This window comes from Polypterus senegalus, chromosome 1 (genome assembly GCF_016835505.1).
Source record: "Polypterus senegalus isolate Bchr_013 chromosome 1, ASM1683550v1, whole genome shotgun sequence".
Lineage (NCBI taxonomy): Eukaryota > Metazoa > Chordata > Cladistia > Polypteriformes > Polypteridae > Polypterus > Polypterus senegalus.
Genome location: NC_053154.1, coordinates 341,016,312 through 341,037,589, shown reverse-complemented (window position 1 = coordinate 341,037,589; position 21,278 = coordinate 341,016,312). Strand labels below are relative to the sequence as shown.

Below are 21,278 nucleotides of genomic sequence, written 5' to 3'. Positions count from 1 at the left end.
GTTGCAGGTATTTGAATATCACTAATCCCGTTAATATTATGTTAAACGCTATGTTAGCATGTGGCTTTTCTAAAATAGTTTCCTGTCTCTCTTCTCTCTCCCGCCCTATCCCACCCTCAACATCCTTAAAAAGTCTACAGATACATTTTGGGTAGATTTTGAAGATGGCACCAAAGAGTCTTTCAAAGAAGTATTCAAATCAGAGCAAGAATAAGAAGACAAATGTTGATGATCTTGATTCTATAAAAGTCACTCCAAGGTATGTGAATTTTCATACATATTATGTACATTTCATGTTTAAATGTCTACCTATTTGACTAAATCCCTCTACTGCATGACTAGTTAAGACACTTAAGATCCCTGCACTGTTCTGGGTAACTTGATTATCATTGATTAAACTTTATTAATCACCCGGGGAAATTTCTCACGATGATTATATGTTGTCGCTGCTGCTTGCCTTCTTGAATGTAAACTTAGCTGCCAAAGTTTAAATTTGCATTCTCTTTGGACTGAAATTATAACTTGTAAGATCCAGTGGTGGTTTTTGTTTGAATGAGTGTATGGAAAGCAGATATCCTAATAATTTACCACCACCTAAATCATCCTTTTTAGTAAATGCACTATTAACACAATCAGATCTTTTCATATTTCTTGCAGTTTACAATTAGATATGCTAAAAATAAGGTGTCACGTGATGTGCATATGTCTAACAATGGCCAGACTAATACATAGGCTAATGTGGCATGTGACTCTCTGGACATGTGCTCTGAAGGCCCTGAAATTTAATTCAAATGTATGACTAGTTTGTTTTTATCAAGGAAATATTTCTGCTAGACTAGCTGATGAAGTCCTCTTTAGGTCAGGTTCATAGTTTGTAAATGGGGGAGTCTTCTATGTTCTGATAGAAGATCCATCCATCCATCCATTATCCAGCCCACTATATCCTAACTCCAAGGTCACGGGGGTCTGCTGGAGTCAATCCCAGCCAACACAGGGCACAAGGCAGGTAACAAACCCCGGGCAGGGTGCCAGCCGATAGAAGATGTTTCACTTTTTTGTTTAATTACAAGTTAGTCAATTTTAGTTGTTTTTTTGCTGCTGTGAATGGTTCTGATGGTTACTTAGTGTGAGGGATACTTGGTCAAATTTGTACAGATGGCAGAGGGGGGTTATTATATTTGACATGCTGTCAATATCATCAGGATAGTTTAGAGAAAGTAAAATTGTGGAGCATTAAAACCAAATATAAACCAGTCACAAACTTTGTTTGAGCATCAGACACATCTTTTCAAGCAGGTGACACTGTCTGCATCAAAGTATAAAAGATGGAACCAGCTGTAATGGGACCATAATTTCTCCCACAGTCTGAGGCAGAGCAGGTTCAGAAGCTAGTATGCAGGTAACAAAACAGCACTGCCAGTGACTTCAAAAAGCCTTGCCATAACGATTGTATTTACTACAGCCGACAAGGACCTCATCATGCTGGGCTAGAAAGGGTCCAAAGTCATGTCAAGATAAGAACACGCATATCAAAGCTTCGAAACAACTCAACAAGTGCCAGAAATGTGTTTTCTGTAAATCTCATTTTAAATGCAGTCTTTTCAATGAGGAGTATAGAGCAAAGGGTGGTCCACCAGGTCTGTGTTTGACTTTGTTTGCCATCTCTTTGAAGATAATAGACTGGCTACAGTGGGTGGAAATAAGCCACAGAGCGAGTGGATGAACACAGGGCTGGTGGCAATGCTAACTTAAGTTAATGGTGAAGGATGAAAAATGAGCTTGGAAATAAAAAGAAAAAAAGGTTTCCATCTTTGTGGGGTTTATTAGTAATAAAAAGGAGACGGTGTTTATTTAAAAAAAAAAATTCCGAGCATGGTCTGGCTTCCTAAGGCACTAATGAAATATTTGGCAGGTGTGATGATGACAATTACATTGGCATTCTTGTAATTATACGGGGCTTTGACCCCTTTTCATGGGGACTCACACTGTTAAACATTGTAATATTTATTATAAACACCACCTACTCAAAGCATCATGATGCTCCAACATTGATGGACTGAAAGCCAGAAGTCCACATGATCAACATCATCAAGTCCTTCCATGAGAACCCTAAATCCAAAGAGGACTGTTTCATTTATGTTAGGTAGAATGCCCAGAGGGGACTGGTCAGGCGGTCTCATGGCCTGGAATCCCTGCAGATTTTATTTTTTTCTCCAGCCGTCTGGAGTTATTTTTGTTTTTTCTGCCCACCCTGGCCATTGGACCTTACTCTTATTCAATGTTAATTAATGTTGACCTATTTTTATTTTTTTATTGTGTCTTCTATTTTTCTATTCTTCTTTTTGTAAAGCACTTTGAGCTACTTTGTTTGTATGAAAATGTGCTATATAAATAAATGTTGTTGTTGTTGTTAATATAGGAGTAGGAATCATCTTGTCTCTTCAACCATATGTGAAAAATGTTTTCAGCTGATGGGTTATAGAGTACTCTCACAGACTGTCAGGATAGTTAGTTTCCCAAATCCTTTTCAATTGCCATTGTTTCAAGCTCTTTCTTTCACACACAGATTAGCTCACATTTCTTTCACAGTACGTTCTGTTCTCCCTAATGTCAACATTCAATAGTTACATTGCAAACTGTTGCTTCCTGCTCAGGGCCTGCTGTTCTTGTGTAGTTTCTATTCAAGTCCAAAGCTCAGCAGTAGGTTAGACTTATGTACAACAGTGTTTTTTATCTGCTTGTCCGTGGACCAGGTCTGGCTCGGCAGAAATTTGTGAAAGAGTTATTGCCACTTACAGTATATGCCTGGATCATGTAGCGGAGTGGATCAGGACAGTGCTGCTTGACACGACAAGTATAGGTGGCAGTATGTAGGGATACGTATTGTCCGCTAAGGAATTATGGAGGTGGCGGGTTCATTCTTTTGATGGCAGCACATTGTTTCGCTAGTATTGTGCCAGTTTGCCTGTCGACAACACGTGTATATTGTTTGCAAATACTTTGTTGTGAGATTTTGGATAGCAAGTCTGAAGTTGGCCATTTATTGGCAGCTCCTTTTTCAGTTGGCTACTTATTCACTGCTCCGTATTCAGTTCCTAGTAATTCTGACACTTTGCCAGTCCTTTTCAACTATGTAACCTTATTGGGCCAGGAAAAACACAACTGCTGTTTGACAAAGATGGCACAGGCCTAGATCTGACTAGGATGCACTGTGAAGTTTAAATTGAACTGCAAAGCGTTAAAATGTGTTGGGCTAACTTACTTGTCACACTTTACAGATGCCTAGTTTTGTTTGGCCTAATGCAAGTTAGGTGGTAGAGTTTGTTTTGGTCTTTTTTAAAAATGCAGCGACTTAACACAAAATATACAGTATGCTGCATTTTTCACAAGCAGTACTTTAGCTGTAGTTTCACATATTCATAATTTATAACTAGTTTACTTAAATATGGTGTGTATATAGATATATAATGTGAGACCTTGACACCTTCCTCAGCTGTTCTGCACGCTGAAATGCAGTTGACGCATCTGTTAAGAATCACTTGCCATCCACCGAGGCAACCGCAGGTTCACTGTGCCACAGAAGCAGCTCGACATGTAACACGTCTGGGACCTTCTGGGACACGGTGTTGCTCTTCCTCCTGTTTGCTTTTTGGGATCCACCTTCCAGGCATCCACCAGTTTGAGTCCATCTGAACTGTTATTTAGCCGCTGACCATGAGGAGTGTTGGATATTTTACCAGAGGAATGGTTGGGGGTTTGCAATGCAACTTATGGGGAGAGATTTGTCACTCGGTTGTTTTCATAATTTTATAGTCTACTTAAATATAGCGTGCGTGTGTGTATATAGATATATAATGTGAGACCATTTGAGACTCTCCCTAACTGTGCTGAGACGTGGTTGATGTGTCTGTCAAGAATTGCTTGTCCGACGCCAAGGCAGCTCCAAGTTCAGGGGCCTCACCACTTAACACATCTGTCGTGAGATGGTTGATGTGGGGGACATTCTAAGCTGGCACCGTCACTGCTTGTTTGCTTTGTCTGCGTGAATTGGTAGGTCCCTTTTGAATAAATACCTTGACTCTTTCTGTTTTGATTATAATAAAGTTGGTTTTCTTGAAGCCTTTGGACTCTTCTCTTGGGTGCAAGACAGTGACTTGCGCATCACAATACAGTGGAACCTCGGTTTGCGAGCATAATTCGTTCCGGAAACGTTCTCGCAGTCCAAAGCACTCGTATATCAAAGTGAATTTCCCCATAAGAAATAATGGAAACTCAGATGATTCGTTCTACAACCCAAAACTATTCATATAAAAATGATTAATACAAAATATAAAGTAAAAATACATAAAACAAATTAACCTGCACTTTACCTTTGAAAAGAATCATGGCTGGTGTGAGTGAGTTTCTAAACTCTTGTGGGATTCTACCCAATGGGATGACACGCGGAAGAGCGTCCCAAAGCAATCACAGTCTCCCAGTGCTGTAGCAGTTCGCCATAAAAGCGAATCCAAAAAGATCGTGGACATGCGACAAGCGCCTTCCGTCGATGGGTGATACAAGGAACATTATATTACTTGGCCACAACCCTGCCTGACTGCTGTGTCAGTGTATAGGAGAGTGGCAGATCCCGCTACAATAAATAACCGTGCTGTTGCTGTTTCAAGTTGAATAAAGCTGGTGGTGCAAGATGGGGACTCGCATGTCACAGCAAACACACACACACACACACATAGTCACAATGCTGTAGTAAACAGTATACGCTCGTATGGATGTTGACTATATGAGTGAGGCACACAGACTCAGACGGAGAATAGGAGACGATTGCCCACAATCCCGCAGTAAGAGAGAGAGAGAGAGACACACACACACGCACGCACACACAAGACACACACATATGCATGAAGACGAGAGAGACACACATGCGCACGAGAGAGAGACACACACACACACGAGACAGACACGCGAGAGAGACACACACACACACACGTGAGAGAAGAACCATCAGCTCAGTTGTGATCACATGATGCTCAGCAGACAAAGTGTATCCATACTACTCGAATTGCAAGACGTCGCTCGTTTATCAATTCATACTTTATTAAAAATTTTAGCTCATCTTGCAAAACGCTCGTAAACCAAGTTACTCACAAACCGAGGTTCCACTGTATATAGAAAGATAAAGATCTGACATTTTGTTTCATGTGATTAATGATTTAAAAACAAAGTTCTAGTTTGTCTTGTATGTGAGAGAAATGTCTCCATATCTTTAGAGTTGTGAAAAGCAAATGTGAAAGGCTCTAAACTCTCTTGCCTTTGTTCTTCATTGTTATAGTCTTTGTTGTCTTTTAACTTTGTAACTGCATTCATAGTGTCTTTATGCTCCATTTTTGGTACTAAAGTTCCTGTAAGTAATTCTTTATTTTTGGCCATCCAATGACTTGCACTTTCCATGTCCATCAGCACTGATGATTCCCGTCCAAATAGTATAAGAAAGTTTTTCAGATATAGAAAAGTGGAGAATATCCGATATATTGTGTTTTGTTAATGTTATTTTGCTCATTAAAATAACTAAAAAGGAAAGATTATATTGAAAACGTGTAAGGAGAGAAACCTTTTTGATGTCCACTGAAATGTTATTTTCTTATCCTTTATTTTTTTATTTCTATCTCTAGCCAGGGAACAATCCAGAAATGCAAGGAAAAAAAAGGTGCCAAGTAATTTCTGTCATGAAGCATTGAAAAAAATGTCGCATTCAGACTTGGGGTTTGTACCAGAGATTTCAATGAAACACACGCTAGTACGTGATCCAGTACTGGATACTGATGTGGAAAAAATCAGTACAACCGTCTTCAAATGTATACTTTTAATAATCCACATATAACTGAAGGTCACCTAACTTTCAGGTCTTAACAACTGGCTGGTTTCTTCTTTAATAAAAGCTAGTCATGGCCAAACATATTGGCACCTCTGCGTTTCTTTTAGAATATATAAATGTTTTGGGGCTCACGTGTTTATTTCTTTTCTTTGCATTGGAATGACATAAGCAAAGGGGAAAAAAGTCAAATCTGATATCATTCCTCACAGAACTTTAGAAAATGATTGTGCTAAACTATTGGCACCCTTAACCTAATATTTTGCTTCAGAATCTTTGGAAACAATAATTGAAATGAATCACTTCCTGTAACCACAAATGAGTCCTCCATGCCTGCCTACTGGACTTCTCAGTGTGGAATGATATTAGATTTGGACTTGTTTGGGTGTGTGCTGTTTCAAAAGCATCCATCATTTCTTCAATTTTCTGGGAAAAGTGCAGTGGTGGTAATATTATTGGTCATGACTGTATGATAACTTGCAGAAACCATTTGTGAAAAAATAAGTCCAAACTTAACTGTCTAAAATATTAAAAGGCTAACTAAAACCAAGTTTTACCAATTAAGTGCACTTCTTGAATGTTGCCTCTGATGTATAAGAGCAGAACGTTTCATTACCAAATGTTTAACATGAAAGATAATAATAATAATAATAATAATAATAATAATACAAGACCTGTACATATCAGCACTGACCATAGAAAGTGAATTTATCTGCTTCTCAGCATCTGAAGGATTTATAAGCACCATTCTCCAGGGAACAGTAACGTTTAGAAACGGATTTCTTTCCAAACAAATTTATTGACCTTTGCAATATCACTGAACCAACATTGCTCAAAGTTTCTAAAAGCTCTGTGGCCATAAAGTAAAGTTTTGAACCAGCTATGCCAGTTGTTTTGGCTCAGGCACCCATATTGGGAATGGGAAAATTCAACTGAAACTTAACAAATGCATCTGTCTTTTCACAAAAGTGTGTCAGTTGGAGTTAGGCTTAGGGTTAGGGTTAGGGTTTGGCCCGATGCTTTTTAATCCTTGAAAGATAACAGTGCATCCGATTCATTAGATATCGGAATGTGCCAACTTTGCCAGTCCTTTTGTCCCAGGTACCCATGTTGGGCCACTCAAAACTCAACTGAAATGAAACAAAGGCGTCTGTCGTTTCTGAAAAGTGTCCCAACTGGGGTGGCCCAACATTTAACCCTTTATAGTGCCATTCAAACATCACAGTGCGTCCTATTCATTAGATATGGAAGTGTGGTAACATTGCCAGCTCATTTGACACAGGTTCCCGCATTGGGTCAGGAAAAGCCCAAGTGCAGCTTGACAAAGCTTGCACAAATTGTCAGAATTAGTTGGCTGAAACTGAATAAAGAGCTTCGAATTTAAATAGCCAGCTGAATAAGGAGCTGCGAATAAACAGCCAGCTTCTGCCTTGTTGTTTCTTGTGTTATTGTTCTGTAAAACTGTAAACCCGGCAAAATGGAAAGAAAAACAACAACAACCTTTTAACCTTTTTTTAAAGTAAAATCAAAAGTCAGAGGAAAAGTAGCGATGATACCAAAGTTAAGCCAAATACGAGTGCTTCAAGTTGAAAAGAAACTGTGAAAATGTTCAGAATATGTGAGAGAAACTAAAAAAAGAAAAGGAAGCTTTGTTTGGCATTACAATAAGGGGCACTTGCTTGGTTTCATTGTAGCCCCTGGCAGTGAACCATTGCCATGGCTGTTAAATTTGAAGTCATATTTTCTACTAGCTATTCGTGTGAGAAGACTTTTTCAGCCCTATCACTGATAAAAACCAAACTGAGAAACCAAATGGACATCAATGCAGCGCTTAGTCTCTTGCAAACAGCACTGCAGCCGTGATTATCAAGTATTTTTACAAAGAAGCAACAGCAAATGTTACACTGTATGACATTAACTTGCATCCAGCCCTGTGTATGGACCAACCTATTTTCAATTTCAATTTTCAGTTCTTTCATTAGCATATTTTTACTGCTCTGTTTCTGGTTATTTTGGAGAATTTTCATTTTATGGTATTAAAAAGCTAATGGATAAAATACTATATTAATGTTTTTTTGTTTTTTGTACTTCTGCCTTAGCAGTCCCTGTAATAGTTGTCCTATTTTCACTGGTTTCTAATTGTAAAAAGGTCGAAACCACTAATGTAGAGTATTCGATTTCTTTAGGTCCTCTCAATACAGCCCAGCTTTTGTCATTTTATCATGAGGCCTGAACAACAACTGAAGCCAAGAAGCTCCTTCTGTCCATATATAACGTATATTAAGGAAACACGATTTACAGATTCAATATAAAAGTTACATTCTAAAATGGCATCCCGTTTTAATTCTCTTCATAAATTAATAAAATTAAAACATAGCGTAGTTAGTGAGGGCTGCATGTGAAAGGTAGCTTTTATCACTTCTTTTAATGTGGGGTCCCCTTTTTATTGCAATGTATGCAAAATAAGTTCTTAATTCCATGACACCTCAGGTTTAAGTTTAATGGCCGCCTGGTATTTTATTTTTGAGCACTTTCAAGTTGATAAAAATATAACCTTTTTTAATAATGTGGGGCAAACTTTTGGATCTGAAAGCACAATTTGCCATGAGATGGCAGTTTATTTCATTTGCAGCCCAAAAATATTTCAATTCTGTCAAGGCATACATCTGTGGAGAACACAGAACGCCTGTAGCCTGGCTTAGTGAACCCTGAAAACAGAAAGGTGATTGGTAAGATCGAGTCTCTTGTCTGCTTCCCTTTCTTTAGTTGAACACTAGCAGTCAGGTGTAGAAGACTTGCCTGAGAGGGGACCACACAAATGAAAGAGTTCAAATGTAACAAAGGAAGAAAACATAGCTGAAGAGCAAAGTATACATTTAATCTTACTAGCATGAAGTAATCCATTTGGTGTATATACAATATTAAAAAAAAAAACCCATATACCATAGTTATCATAATGCTGCTGTTTACATAAAGCTGATCATAAGTAGTAATAATCAATAACAGACAATCAGGAGGAGGAGGTCAGGAGCACACGCTGATACGGCGCATTGCACAGACAATATGTAGCAAAACTTGCATAACAGGAGTGTTATTCTCAAGAATATAACTTGCCTACTGATTGTTTTTATTTCTTCATTCGTATAAATTATGATAAGATATGTTCCTTCACATTTTGAGGTGCCATGGAAGACACTGGCAACCTGGCTGCTTTGGATGGTTTCATACCCAGCTAGAAAGCCATAAGAATTGAAGAACATGCATACATGGGCATCTCAAGCAGGATGGTTTGTGGTACCTTTCTGGGTCGCAAGGCTATTATGAGGGAAGGACCGACAGTGACTGCCTCCCAAGGCTTTGTGTTCCTCGAGCACACCAGGTGGCAGTGTCCCTTTGCTACTGTATGGCTCCCATTAAACATTGGAAATTAGGTTTTAGAGAGGTGGACTCTTCCACCCTTCCTAATAACACTTTACTCTTGGGAAAATGTTCTCAGTAATTACAAGTTTAGCATCCACAATTTCTCCATATAAATCTGTGAAAGGTAATTTTGATATACTGTTCTAAAGTGAAAAAAATATTATAAATAGAAAATAGAAAAAATATTATAAATAGAAAATGCAGATATATTTACCACATATATATATATATATATATATTATATATATATATATATATATATATATATATATATATATATATATATTATATATATATATATATACTATATATATATAGTGAGATACGCCTGGACACCATCAGACTGAGGCCACATTTTTATCCAAAAGCACACGTTTATTCACAGTTCTTACTTCGCACAACACACAGTGCCTCCTGCACCCAACAAACTTCTCCAAATGTCCTTGAACCACCTTTTCTCTCTCCATGGGAGCTTTGTCCTGCTCCCAGTCCCGACTCTAGCTTCCCGACTGCAGGAAGGCGGGCCCCTTTTATTTCCACGATGACGTCCTTCCGGCAGCACCTCCTGGTGTGGTGGAAGTGCTGCTCTTGCACCCTGGTGTCCCTGGAAGGATCATCCTCCATCTTCCTGGGTGTGGCAGAAGTAAATGTTTCCCTGGCTTTCTGAGGTTCGGGGCGCCCCCTGGCTGTGGCCACGGGCCCCAATGGGCTTGAGCCTCCTTGCTTCTCTCCCATGGTCCTCTCCAGATCTAGGGCGGTTGCCCCCTCGTGGCCTGGAGGACGTACACGCCACCTCCCATTCCTTCCAGGCGTCCCGGCTGCGTCTGGTCCCCAGCCTCGTGTGACAATATATATAAATAGAATATTATATATATATATATTCTAAATTATATATATATATATATATATATATATATATATATATATATATATATATATATAGAGAGAGAGAGAGAGAGATAAATATAAATAATATTTTTTGGTGAACTAGTGAGTGAGTACTATGGTACAAAGTGACAGCTGTCTTACAGTCTAAATCCACTGGCTCACTAGAAGGTAGACACTAGCCATTTGACTGTTATTACACAGTACATTTATATTTCTTCTTTTGAACCCAATCCAAGTGGTGGATTTGAAATAAAACAGGAATGGCCATGTGCTGGGAAGACCACGTGGTGCTTGGTGAAATATGTCCGTATTCTAAGGGTTCTCAGTGACCCTAGCCTGCAATTACTCAGCTTTTAAAACATGAACTTCAAAATATGTCTTACTAAAGCCCTCAGTGTAACTTTCTCGCTGATTCTTTGTATTGAAGCCCAGTGAAGAAATCCCAGAGGAGTTGGCAGGAGGAGGTTGGCCTGGCCACAGATAACCCCAGATCAGTTTCAAATGTCAATCAGCTGATGGCCTTCTCTATCTGAGCAAATGCTGTGCCAAGTGTGACACTGAATGTGTCAATACAGAGATGTTTTCTGACCTTCATGCTGGTATCAGAAAAACTATTGAAATTAGCAATGAACAGGAAAAAATGTTGTCCATTTTTATTCAGGTCTGTACTCAAGTGGAGCATCTTGACACTAAGATACGTACCTTTTGTGTTGAGACGTAATCTTTCTATGAAAGACTTTGCAAAAAAGAAAACAGAGCAAGAAGAGACAACATCAGAATTATTTAAGTTTCAGATAATGCTGAAATTGGGGAAAATGGTCAGCTTTCTGGAGAAGCAGTGATTCATTTGATTTCTGGCCTAAAATTATGAGGGCTCACAGAATATACCAGGGAGAGTGAGAGCACATTTTACACCCAGTTATTGTCAAAATACTTCACTATTCAGACCGAGTTACTATTCTGAGATAGGCATTGAGAAATCCAAATGTGAACTATGATGAGTTGACTAAGATCAACTTCTGCACCAGTTTCTCGGTTCACACTACACAGACACACAAGACCAGGTCTGCAGTGATCAAAAAGGCTCGGCAAACTTTCTGCTTTCCTCATTTATCCTGGGTATTTAGCTGGGTAACACAGCTTGTGTTTTTGTGTGTGTGTGTGTGTGTGTGTGTGTGTGTGTATAACACAACTGGTAGTTACACCAATATTTGTTTAATTCTGAGATCAAATGTTCATTAAACACCAATGAATTAGAGAGCTAAACACAAATTATAAGAACAAAGCCACCACAACCCTGTTTGTTTTTAATTAATAATTTAAAAGTACCTTCTGCTTGAACAGTTTTCTACATAAAATTCACTTTTCATATTTGAAAATCTGAGGTCTGATCTCATTCTATGAATTCTCACCGAGAGATGGATGAGTGACAGCACAGCAAAAGTTTGATTGCAGATCATCTGTGACGTACCTGACAAGTTCAGTCTATTCACTCAAATTTTGCCCAGATATCACAGATTCTTTAAATGGCACGGACCAAATACAGAATATCCAGCTTAACAGCCCTGCACATTATCTGTAAATAGTTAAAAATGAAAAAAAGTGCTATGGCATTCTACAGGCCTTTCAATAAAGAGTAGACACTCAACTATAACATCCCATCCATCCATCCATTGTCTAACCCGCTGAATCCGAACACAGGGTCACGGGGTCTGTTGGAGCCAATCCCAGGCAGGGCGCCAACCCACCGCAGGACGCACACACCAAGCACACACACGGGCCAATTTAGAATCACCAATGCACCTCACCTGCATGTCTTTGGATTGTGGGAGGAAACCCACGCAGACACGGGGAGAACATGCATGGAGCAGGGAGGACCAGGGAAGTGAACCCGGATCTCCTAACTGCGAGGCGGCAGCACTACTGTGCCACTCTCAACTATAACATTAATTTCGATATCACATTTTCATACAAGACATGTAGCTCAAAGAGAACTTACGAGAACTTCAAAAAATTATGCCAAGGGCAAAAAAACAAAACAACAAATTAGAAATAAACACTTTTATGAATGAAGAACTGAAATACCAAAAGTAGTAAATTAGATGAAGTCAGTAGGACATTGTTTAATGCTGCTCTGATGTAAGTAGGTGACCAAAAGTCAGAAGTACGGATTGAAGCTGCAGAATTATAAGTTTAAAGTTCAGTGTCATAACTATAATAAAATCTGCATATCAAGTATGCGCTTCAATTTAAAGAGAAATAATTAACTTGTCACAGCAGCACATACACAGTTAAAGTTGAGTTCTGCACTGAAAGCATTTATTGACCACCTGCCTGTTTATTTTCTGCAATATTATTTTTATTTATTACTACTAATAATACATTTTTAATAGTTATACATCTAAATATTAGGCCTTTAAGTAAAATGTTTTGAAATAGTCATTTCTGATATTTGTAAATCTGTCACTTTGAATGTTAACTACACATTTATTTTCAGTGCTTTCTTCTTATGAAGTAAACGCAAAATTATGATCAATCATTTTGGATTTATTTTTAGAAATCCTTGAAATCCTGTTCAGTTCTAACAAATGTGAGTGTTTAATTTTATATTAAGCTGTACAGTTCCAATCAATCTGAATAATTTGGTAAGAGGATGTGTTACACTGGTAGTTAAAAGTTACGTTTATTCACGATGCTGTTTGACGAAGGGTATAGAAGAGGCATGAACACAAAAAGTCAGTTATGATACATGAGTCCTTTTTATCTTGAGCCGTACCAAAAAATATCGGAGGTGCCACAGCTCTGTTTTAATGTAACACTATGAGTGTGCAGGAGACACCCGTGGCTTTCAAAGGAGGTATTGTTTGTGTCTGTGTGTGGCGTACTTCATCTGGATGATGCAGCTAAAGGTGTTGTCAAACATTTTCTGAACCCTTGTCAGCCTGGCACCGGGCCGTTTTGGGTTCATGAGGTTTTAATACGTACATCTATTAATATGCTCAGTACAGGTAGGTTTACTCCATTGTACATTTAGCAATTCTTAAAGTACTTTGTAGTTATTTCTTTTTTCCTTAGACAGTTTTGTCCTGCTTTCTCCTTCACATGTTTCCTTCCTTTTGCTGAGATTTATTTAACACTAGGGGATTTTAAATGTTCATTTTAATTTTCTCCCTCTAAACAAGTTCTCATTCTTTCACTCTTAATTCCAGAACAGATTATCTTTAAAGAAACTTTAGCTTTGCTGTTACAGGTTGCAAACGTGGAGAAGATGGAGTGCAAGAGGAGCTGCCATAGTTTTCTGCATAGGAAGAAAGAATACAGCTAACCTAGTTTGTGTTTTGTAAAGTTGGTTTAGAGTGTGAAAGAGGGATGGAAGTGCAATAAAACTGTAAAGTTCTTTACAGATTGGGAAATCTGTTTTTTTTTTTTTTTTCTTTAAATCAGCGTAGATTGCAATTTGTATCAATTGCACAGGATACAATAGTATTCTTTAGGGTGATGGTCTCTTTATTAATTCAGACACGACTTGTGACGAAAATGCAGCTGTTCTGTCTGGGCTAACAATGAGCTGGTAAGGCACATGTAATTTAGTTAAATGTATAATTGATGTGCACTTATTGTGCTCGATTGCACCACACAGGCATGGCATCCACCTACAGCCTTCAACTGTCAACTCCCAAACATGTGCCATGAGAAAGGTGTAGCTGTGTGCACGAGTGTGCCCTGCAGTCTGCTAGCATCCTATGACTTGTACTTATAGCTGCTGTAATAAGATTAAAATTGGTTATCTAGGTGCATCCCTATCTGGATATAGATTTCCTTTTAAAAATTAAAGGACAGGCTCCTGTTTGCCTTTCTTAGAAGGTGTGTTATTATGGGATAAGGTGGACTCATTAGGTTTGCTATGGATTGACCTATTCTTGTGTGCCCTAAGCTTGGCACTCACACTGGCACAGAATATCCCTCCTATAGTTGCACTTCACTACTGATTATGAGAGATGCCTGACTACTTACCAAAGGTATATTACTTTTTCCTATTTTGTTCATTACAGAAAGTCTCCCTTCCCAGCCACTAACCCTGTGGGAAAAAAAGTATCAATCTTATCACACAAGTGCCCTGTAGTCTCTTTATTACCTCAGTTACTCAAGATCTGCATATAAAGTATAAAAGTTTAAAGCAAAGCAATATTTATTACCCAGGAAATGAGTATTGCCAAAGCCTGGGTATAAATAAAAGTAGTTGGTTGATGAATGTTTGTGAAGGCTGAAGAGCAAAGTGCAACATTTCAGGGGGGCTTGTCAGTTATTCAGAAATCAAGGATGATGGGACAGAAATCTCTATCTGGTCCATTTAACGGACAGACTCCTCTTGGATTAGGCTCTCACACCTTTGGTGGTCTGTCTTTGTAGGTCAGTATCCCCACGTGGAATACATAATTGACTTATCCATCTAACAATTGATAGCTTTGCTCAAAAATTTGAATCATAAAAGTATGTGTGAAATACCTTATCTTGTTCAGAGTGTTTGAACTGTATCCAGATTCCCTAGGTATAGATGGGTCCCACCTGGATTTTAAGATATAAATTGACAGGTCATCCTAAACTAGGATTATAATGAGAGTTATACAGAGAAATAAAATAGAATAAAGAAAATACAATACAATACAATTTATTGTTGTAGAGCCCAAAATCACACAAGAAGTGCCACAATGGGCTTTAACAGGCCCTGCCTCTTGACAGCCCCCCAGCCTTGACTCTCTAAGAAGACAAGGAAAAAACTCCCAAAAAAACCTTGTAGGGAAAAAATGGAAGAAACCTCAGGAAAGGCAGTTCAGAGAGAGACCCCTTACTGGGTAGGTTGGGCATGCAGTGGGTGTCAAAAAGAAAAAGGGGGTCAATACAATAAAATACAATACACAGAACAGAACAAATCCTCAATACAGTAAAAAAATAAAACTTTTACAAGTACGGAGCAGAATTTAACAGTAGATGATATCCCATAATAAGATTTGGATTTGTTTAGAGTCCTGGAGACCTCATCCATCAAGCTGCCTCCCCCTATTGGCCATTCCACAACTGGGACAGCACAGCGCCAGCCAATCTGATGACAGGACCCCTCTACCCCATGATTCCTAACAACTTGGCAGGCAAAACAACTTGGCAGATGGGCCGTGTCACCAAGTGCCACATTTGAGTACTGAGAAGAGAAACAGAATAGGTGAGGGTTAGTATTCAATTCTAACTATCATGTTACTTATGTTTTAGTGCTAATGACTAACAACAGAGATGCAGTCTGTACAGTTAATCAGCAGCTCTAGTCAGGGTGTGCTAAACTGAAGTAGTGAGTCTTCAGCCGGGATTTAAAGGCTGAGACTGAAGGGCATCTCTTATAGTAGCAGGAAGACCATTCCACAGTTTAGGGGTCCTGTAACTAAAAGCTCGACCTCCCACTGTTATTTTATTAATCCTTGGAATCCTAAGCAGACCGGCATCTTGAGATCTTAATGTGTGCTCAGGTTTGTAAGTCGTGATAAGTTCAGACAAGTAAACCGGACCTCAGCCACTTAATACTTTATATATTAAAAGGAGGATTTTGAAATCTGCCCTAAACTTAACTGGGAGCCAGTGTAAAGATTTAAGAACTGGAGTTATGTGTTCATATTTTCTTGTTCTTGTAATAATTCTTGCAGCCGCATTTTGGATTAACTGGAGGCTGAATAAAGAACAGTTTGAACAGCCAGTGAACACCGCATTGCAGTAGTCAATCCTACTAGAGATAAATGCATGAATTAATTTCTCACAATCCTGTTTATTTAGAAAACACCTTTATTTCCCAACAATTTTAAGATGGAAGAAACCTGATTTGGACAACTTTGTAATATGTGCTTTAAATGACATGCTAGAATCAAAGATAACTCTGAGATTTCGGGCTGATTCAGTAAAATTAATTGGGATTCCAACTGAGTTAAATGACAACAAAATATTGCTGTGATCAGCGTCATTCCCTCCAACAATTAACATCTCTGTTTTATCTGTATTTAAAGACAAGTAGTTCTCATTCATCCACTCCTTTAATTCACTAACACAACTAATTAAAGACAACATCGGAGAAACTTCACTTGATTTAAATGAAAGGTATAACTGGGTGTCATCTGCATACGAGTGAAAATTAACATTATGTTTCTAATGAGAGATCCCAGTGGAAGCATGTAAAGTGAAAACAGTAAAGGTCCCAGTACTGAGCCCTGCGGGACACCATATTGAACTTCTGTGTATAATGATGGAGTACTGTCAGCACATTTCTGTACATATTGGAATCGATTTGATAAATAAGAACTGAACCAAGCGAGCACGGGGCCTGTAAGCCCAACATCGTTTTCTAGCCTGTGCAGTAAAATAGAATGGTCAATGGTGTCAAACGCTGCACTTAAGTCCAACAACATAATTACAGTGGAGTTTCCTTCATCAGAGGACATCAGAATGTCATTAGTGCCGTTTCTGTACTATGAACAGTGCATGTAGACTCTGACAAAATACCTGACATTTTGATCTATAATTCTGAGTTTCACAGCTGTCGTCCTGTGTATGAAACATATAGGAGTTTCTTCATAGAAAATGTTCAAGTTCATATACAGTTAATTGCAGCAAGCCTGTAGGCAAAGCAGATTACAGCTTGCTTTTAAGTATCCCAAAAACAGAGAAACATGCAAAGGTATAGTACATATGATGCAATGCTAGCTTATCTCGCTGTAGCCCAAACAAATGAGTAAACCTTCAGAATTGCACAATATGATCATGAGATTCTGAGAATTGTTGTTGTTCTCTTTAACCAAGTGAAAGGTACAATAGTTGAAGCAAATTGTCTTCAACTTTAAAATCTCCCAGGGTGTATAAAAGAAATTTTCAAAAGCCACTGATTATGTAAAAATCCACTAAAACATTATTTTTTGATCTCTCTCTCTCTCTTTCTCTCTCTTCCCCCTCCATTTTTCCTAAAGAGAAATGTGTCCAGATATACACCTTCCAAAAACTTTATTTTTCCTGAAATTGATTTATTTGTGAACTACCTTTCCCCCTTTGTCTTGCCTTGATTTTTTATTTTATTATGCATTTGCCCACTTTGCCTGGTTTTGAGTAATTGTGCTTATAGGAAGCTAATCAAAGACTTTGTTAAATGGTGCGACTCAAACCACTTACACCTGAACACCAGCAAAACCAAGGAGCTGGTGGTGGATTTTAGGAGGCCCAGGCCCCTCATGGACCCTGTGATCATCAGAGGTGACTGTGCAGAGGGTACAGACCTATAAATACCTGGGAATGCAGCTGGATGACAAATTGGACTGGACTGCTAATGCTGATGGTCTGTGTAAGAGAGGACAGAGCTGACTATACTTCCTGAGAAGGTTGGCATCCTTCAACATCTGCAGTAAGATGCTGCAGATGTTCTACCAGACGGTTGTGGTGAGTGCCTTCTTCTACACGGTGGTGTGCTGGGAAGGCAGCATAAAGAAGAGGGACACCTCACACCTGGACAAACAGGTGAGGAAGGCAGGCTCTATTGTAGGCACGGAGCTGAACAGTTTGACATCCGTGACAGAGCAATGGACGCTGAGCAGGCTCCTGTCAATCATGGAGAATCCACTGCATCCACTGAACAGGATCATCTCCAGACAGAGGAGCAGCTTCAGTGACAGACTGAGGAGACCCCACACTATGCGACTCTTCAATTCCACCCATTAATCTATCTATCTATCTATCTATCTATCTATCTATCTATCTATCTATCTATCTATCTATCTATCTACAACAACAACAACATTTATTTCTATAGCACATTTTCATACAAACAGTAGCTCAAAGTGCTTTACATAATAAAGAATAGAAAAATAGAAGACACAGTAAGAAAAGACAATAAGTCAACATTAATTAACATAGTATAAGTGTAAGGTGGTCCGATGGCCAGGCAGGACAGAAAAAACAAAAAAACTCCAGACGGCTGGAGAAAAAAATAGAATCTGTAGGGATTCCAGACCATGAGACCCCCTGACCAGTCCCCTCTGAGCATTCTACCTAACATAAATGAAACAGTCCTTTTTGGATTTAGGGTTCTCACAGAAGGACTTGATGATGATGGTCACGTAGACTTCTGCCTTTTAATCCATCCATCATTGTTGGAGCGTCATGAAGCTTTGAGTAGGTGGAGGAGACGCAGGCCACCATCACAAAGAAACTGGAAAAAGAAACAGAAGAGAGAGTAGGGGTCAGTACGGATTTTGGAGCCACTGTGAATAATTATTATGAAGAATTGAACATACAGAGTATCAGTATTAAGTTAAAGTGAAGTTATAAAAAGGCCATGTTAAAGTAATGTGTTTTCAGCAGTGTTTTAAAGTGCTCCACTGTATCAGCCTGGTGAATTCCTATTGGCAAGCTATTCCAGATTTTAGGTGCATAACAGCAGAAGGCCGCCTGCCCGCCTCACCACTTCTTTTAAGTTTTGTTCTTGGAATTCTAAGGAGACACTCATTTGAGGATCTGAGGTTACGATTTGGAATTTAACGTGTCAGACATTCCGATATATAAGATGGAGAAGATTATTTAAGGCTTTATAAACCATAAGCAGAATTTTAAAGTCAATTCTGAAAGACACAGGTAACCAGTGTAGTGACACTGTCATGTACGAGCGCATGGGGAGTGGCTTAAGGACCTGCCGGGCACCGTGATCAGCCGTGCCAGGGGACAACGGCGAAGTACTGACCTTTCTTCTTTTGTTTCCCTAGAAGGACCGAAACACCACCACCATAGATGTACCCGGAAATCTACAACCCCTTCCAGCTTCCAGGGTCCTTTCTAACCTCCGGTCCCCCAAAGATGACATCATTCTTCCCATCACGCAACACTGCTCTCCCCATCATTTCCTGTGCACCCTTATAAAATGTCCGACCCAGTTTATTTTGACTGTCTGTTGTACTGCTTTGAAAACACTGACTCAACTTGCGTATTTTTGTCTTTACAGTACAGTATACGGAGCTTCAAACACCCCAAACCTTTATGCTTGTCTGTGTTTTTTATTACAACATCAAAACTGGAGAAATGTGTTTACATCTTCTTTTCCTAGTTAGGATTCTAGCAGCTGCATTCTGCACTCGTTGCAAATGATTTATGTCTTTTTTGGGACATAGATAGATAGATAGATAGATAGATAGATAGATAGATAGATAGATAGATAGATAGATAGATAGATAGATAGATAGATAGATAGATAGGAAAGGCACTATATAATAGATAGATAGATAGATAGATAGATAGATAGATGTGAAAGGCACTATATAATAGATAGATAGATAGATAGATAGATAGATAGATAGATAGATAGAAATGAAAGGCACTATATAATAGATCTATCTATCTATCTATCTATCCTTTTTCAACTCCTATAGAACATCGACAGGACACAGCAGATGACCATTTCAGGTCTTTTGACTGGAAGTGTATGAGAGCTTCGCTGAGTCCAGAAACAGAAGTAGGGAAAACATGGAGGTTTCAGAACCAAATTAAAGCAAAACCTTCATCAGCTGTCACAATTTAGGATTTCCCTGCTAATCTATGGAGTCTGGCATATAAAACTCATGAGCTGTGACTTTGGCTAACCTCAAAGATAAAGATTTTGGATTGGAACATCTTGATTTAACAGAAGTATGACTTACCAGAGGATTTCCAGTAGCGTCATTGAGCTAGTGGTCTGTGACGCCTTCAGGGCAGATGGATGAACTCTCTTAAGACCGAAGGCAGGCGGCTCTGCATCTACAGAGTGCTGTACAGACACGGCTGTGATGGAGAGCCACCGTTCTGTCAGTCTGGAATACCTGATGACTAAATGCTGGCTTTTCATCTCCAAAGAGAGGCCTCTCCTCTTGTTGTAAGTTCAGTTTTTCTATTCGCCGAGATGTTAGCAATAAAAGATCCTCATGTCGCTATTGGCAAGCAAAAGACTGCACACCACGAGGGAGCTTTAACTGTTACACTCCAATCTGAAAAGTGTTTTGCCCAAACTTTACCAAAATGTCTCCTACCCTACCAGAAGAGACAGAAACTAAAATCACGTTGCAGAAGCTTACAAGACCATCCTTCTCCCCCTTTTAGGGTGGTCTCAATCACCTCTGCCTGTTTCAATTGCCCACGTAGTTAGTTATTAAATGTGTGAGAAACCTTCAACGTCGAAGACACTCAAAGTGTGGTCTGATGGGGGTCTTCAGCTCACAGATTGGAGTTCATTTGCTACTCAGGCTGCCTTAGATTCCTGCACAGATTAGATTATGGAGGTCAGATGTGACAAAACATCCAAACAGCACCAATTGGCGAGTGGTGTCTTTAACTTTAAAAGATGTAAACCTCAGCTGAAACTTTTAAGATTTGTTGATGACTCCAGCAAACTTCAAAAACTACACTTCATCTCAAACTTCAAAACTTAACAATCTCATCTTTAATATAAAAAACAGACAACCTATTTAAAAGTGACGATATCTGTGTTTTATTTAAAGCATTGAAAATGGGAGGGAATATTTAAACTAACATACTAAACAGCCCCGTCCAATTTTTATGAACACATCGACAGCAAAAGTGCCAGCCAGCCAGGCGACCCCAAGACAAAATGGCGTCCCGTCCTGGTCAGCGTCCTTCCGTCCGCACGAGCCTGTCGCCGGCATTGGCTCCGTCCATCCATCGGACACCCTAAGAGTGACAGCTAAGCTGGACATGTTAAGAATGGCGGGACAGATGAATTGTAGCTGAATATCGAATATGTCTGTCATGTGCGGTGTCTGCAATCTGAAGAATGAAGAAAGGCAGCGACAATTACTGGTCGGAACGGGACCTGCCGGTGCAAGTAAAATAATTACATGGAGTACACGGCATTGAGAAAGCTGGCAGCTGCTTCTGTATTGTGTAGGAAATATAAAAATAAATAAATCTGAATCACCAACTGTGTCGACCTGCTAGGGCGCGTCCGTGAAAAGTGAAAGGAGCGACGATCCCGTTGAGCGCGTTTAGTCTGCGACTGCCGACAGTCCCGGGAGCAGCCGAGGAGGAAGACGAGCGGTAA

At 39.3% G+C, this 21,278-nt stretch overlaps 1 protein-coding gene across 2 annotated transcripts in view; it reads left to right on the top strand.

The window, feature by feature from the left end:
- Positions 1-21,135: 21,135 nt before the first annotated feature.
- The window catches only part of LOC120517147 (ICOS ligand-like), a 31,562-nt gene continuing 31,419 nt past the window's right edge, over positions 21,136-21,278 (top strand). The window contains exon 1 of one of the 2 annotated variants that reach the window (XM_039739308.1): positions 21,136-21,274. The gene's annotated coding sequence lies outside the window, so the exon portion shown is untranslated. The remainder of the gene's footprint in view (positions 21,275-21,278) is intronic. The other variant, XM_039739299.1, reaches the window with a different exon arrangement.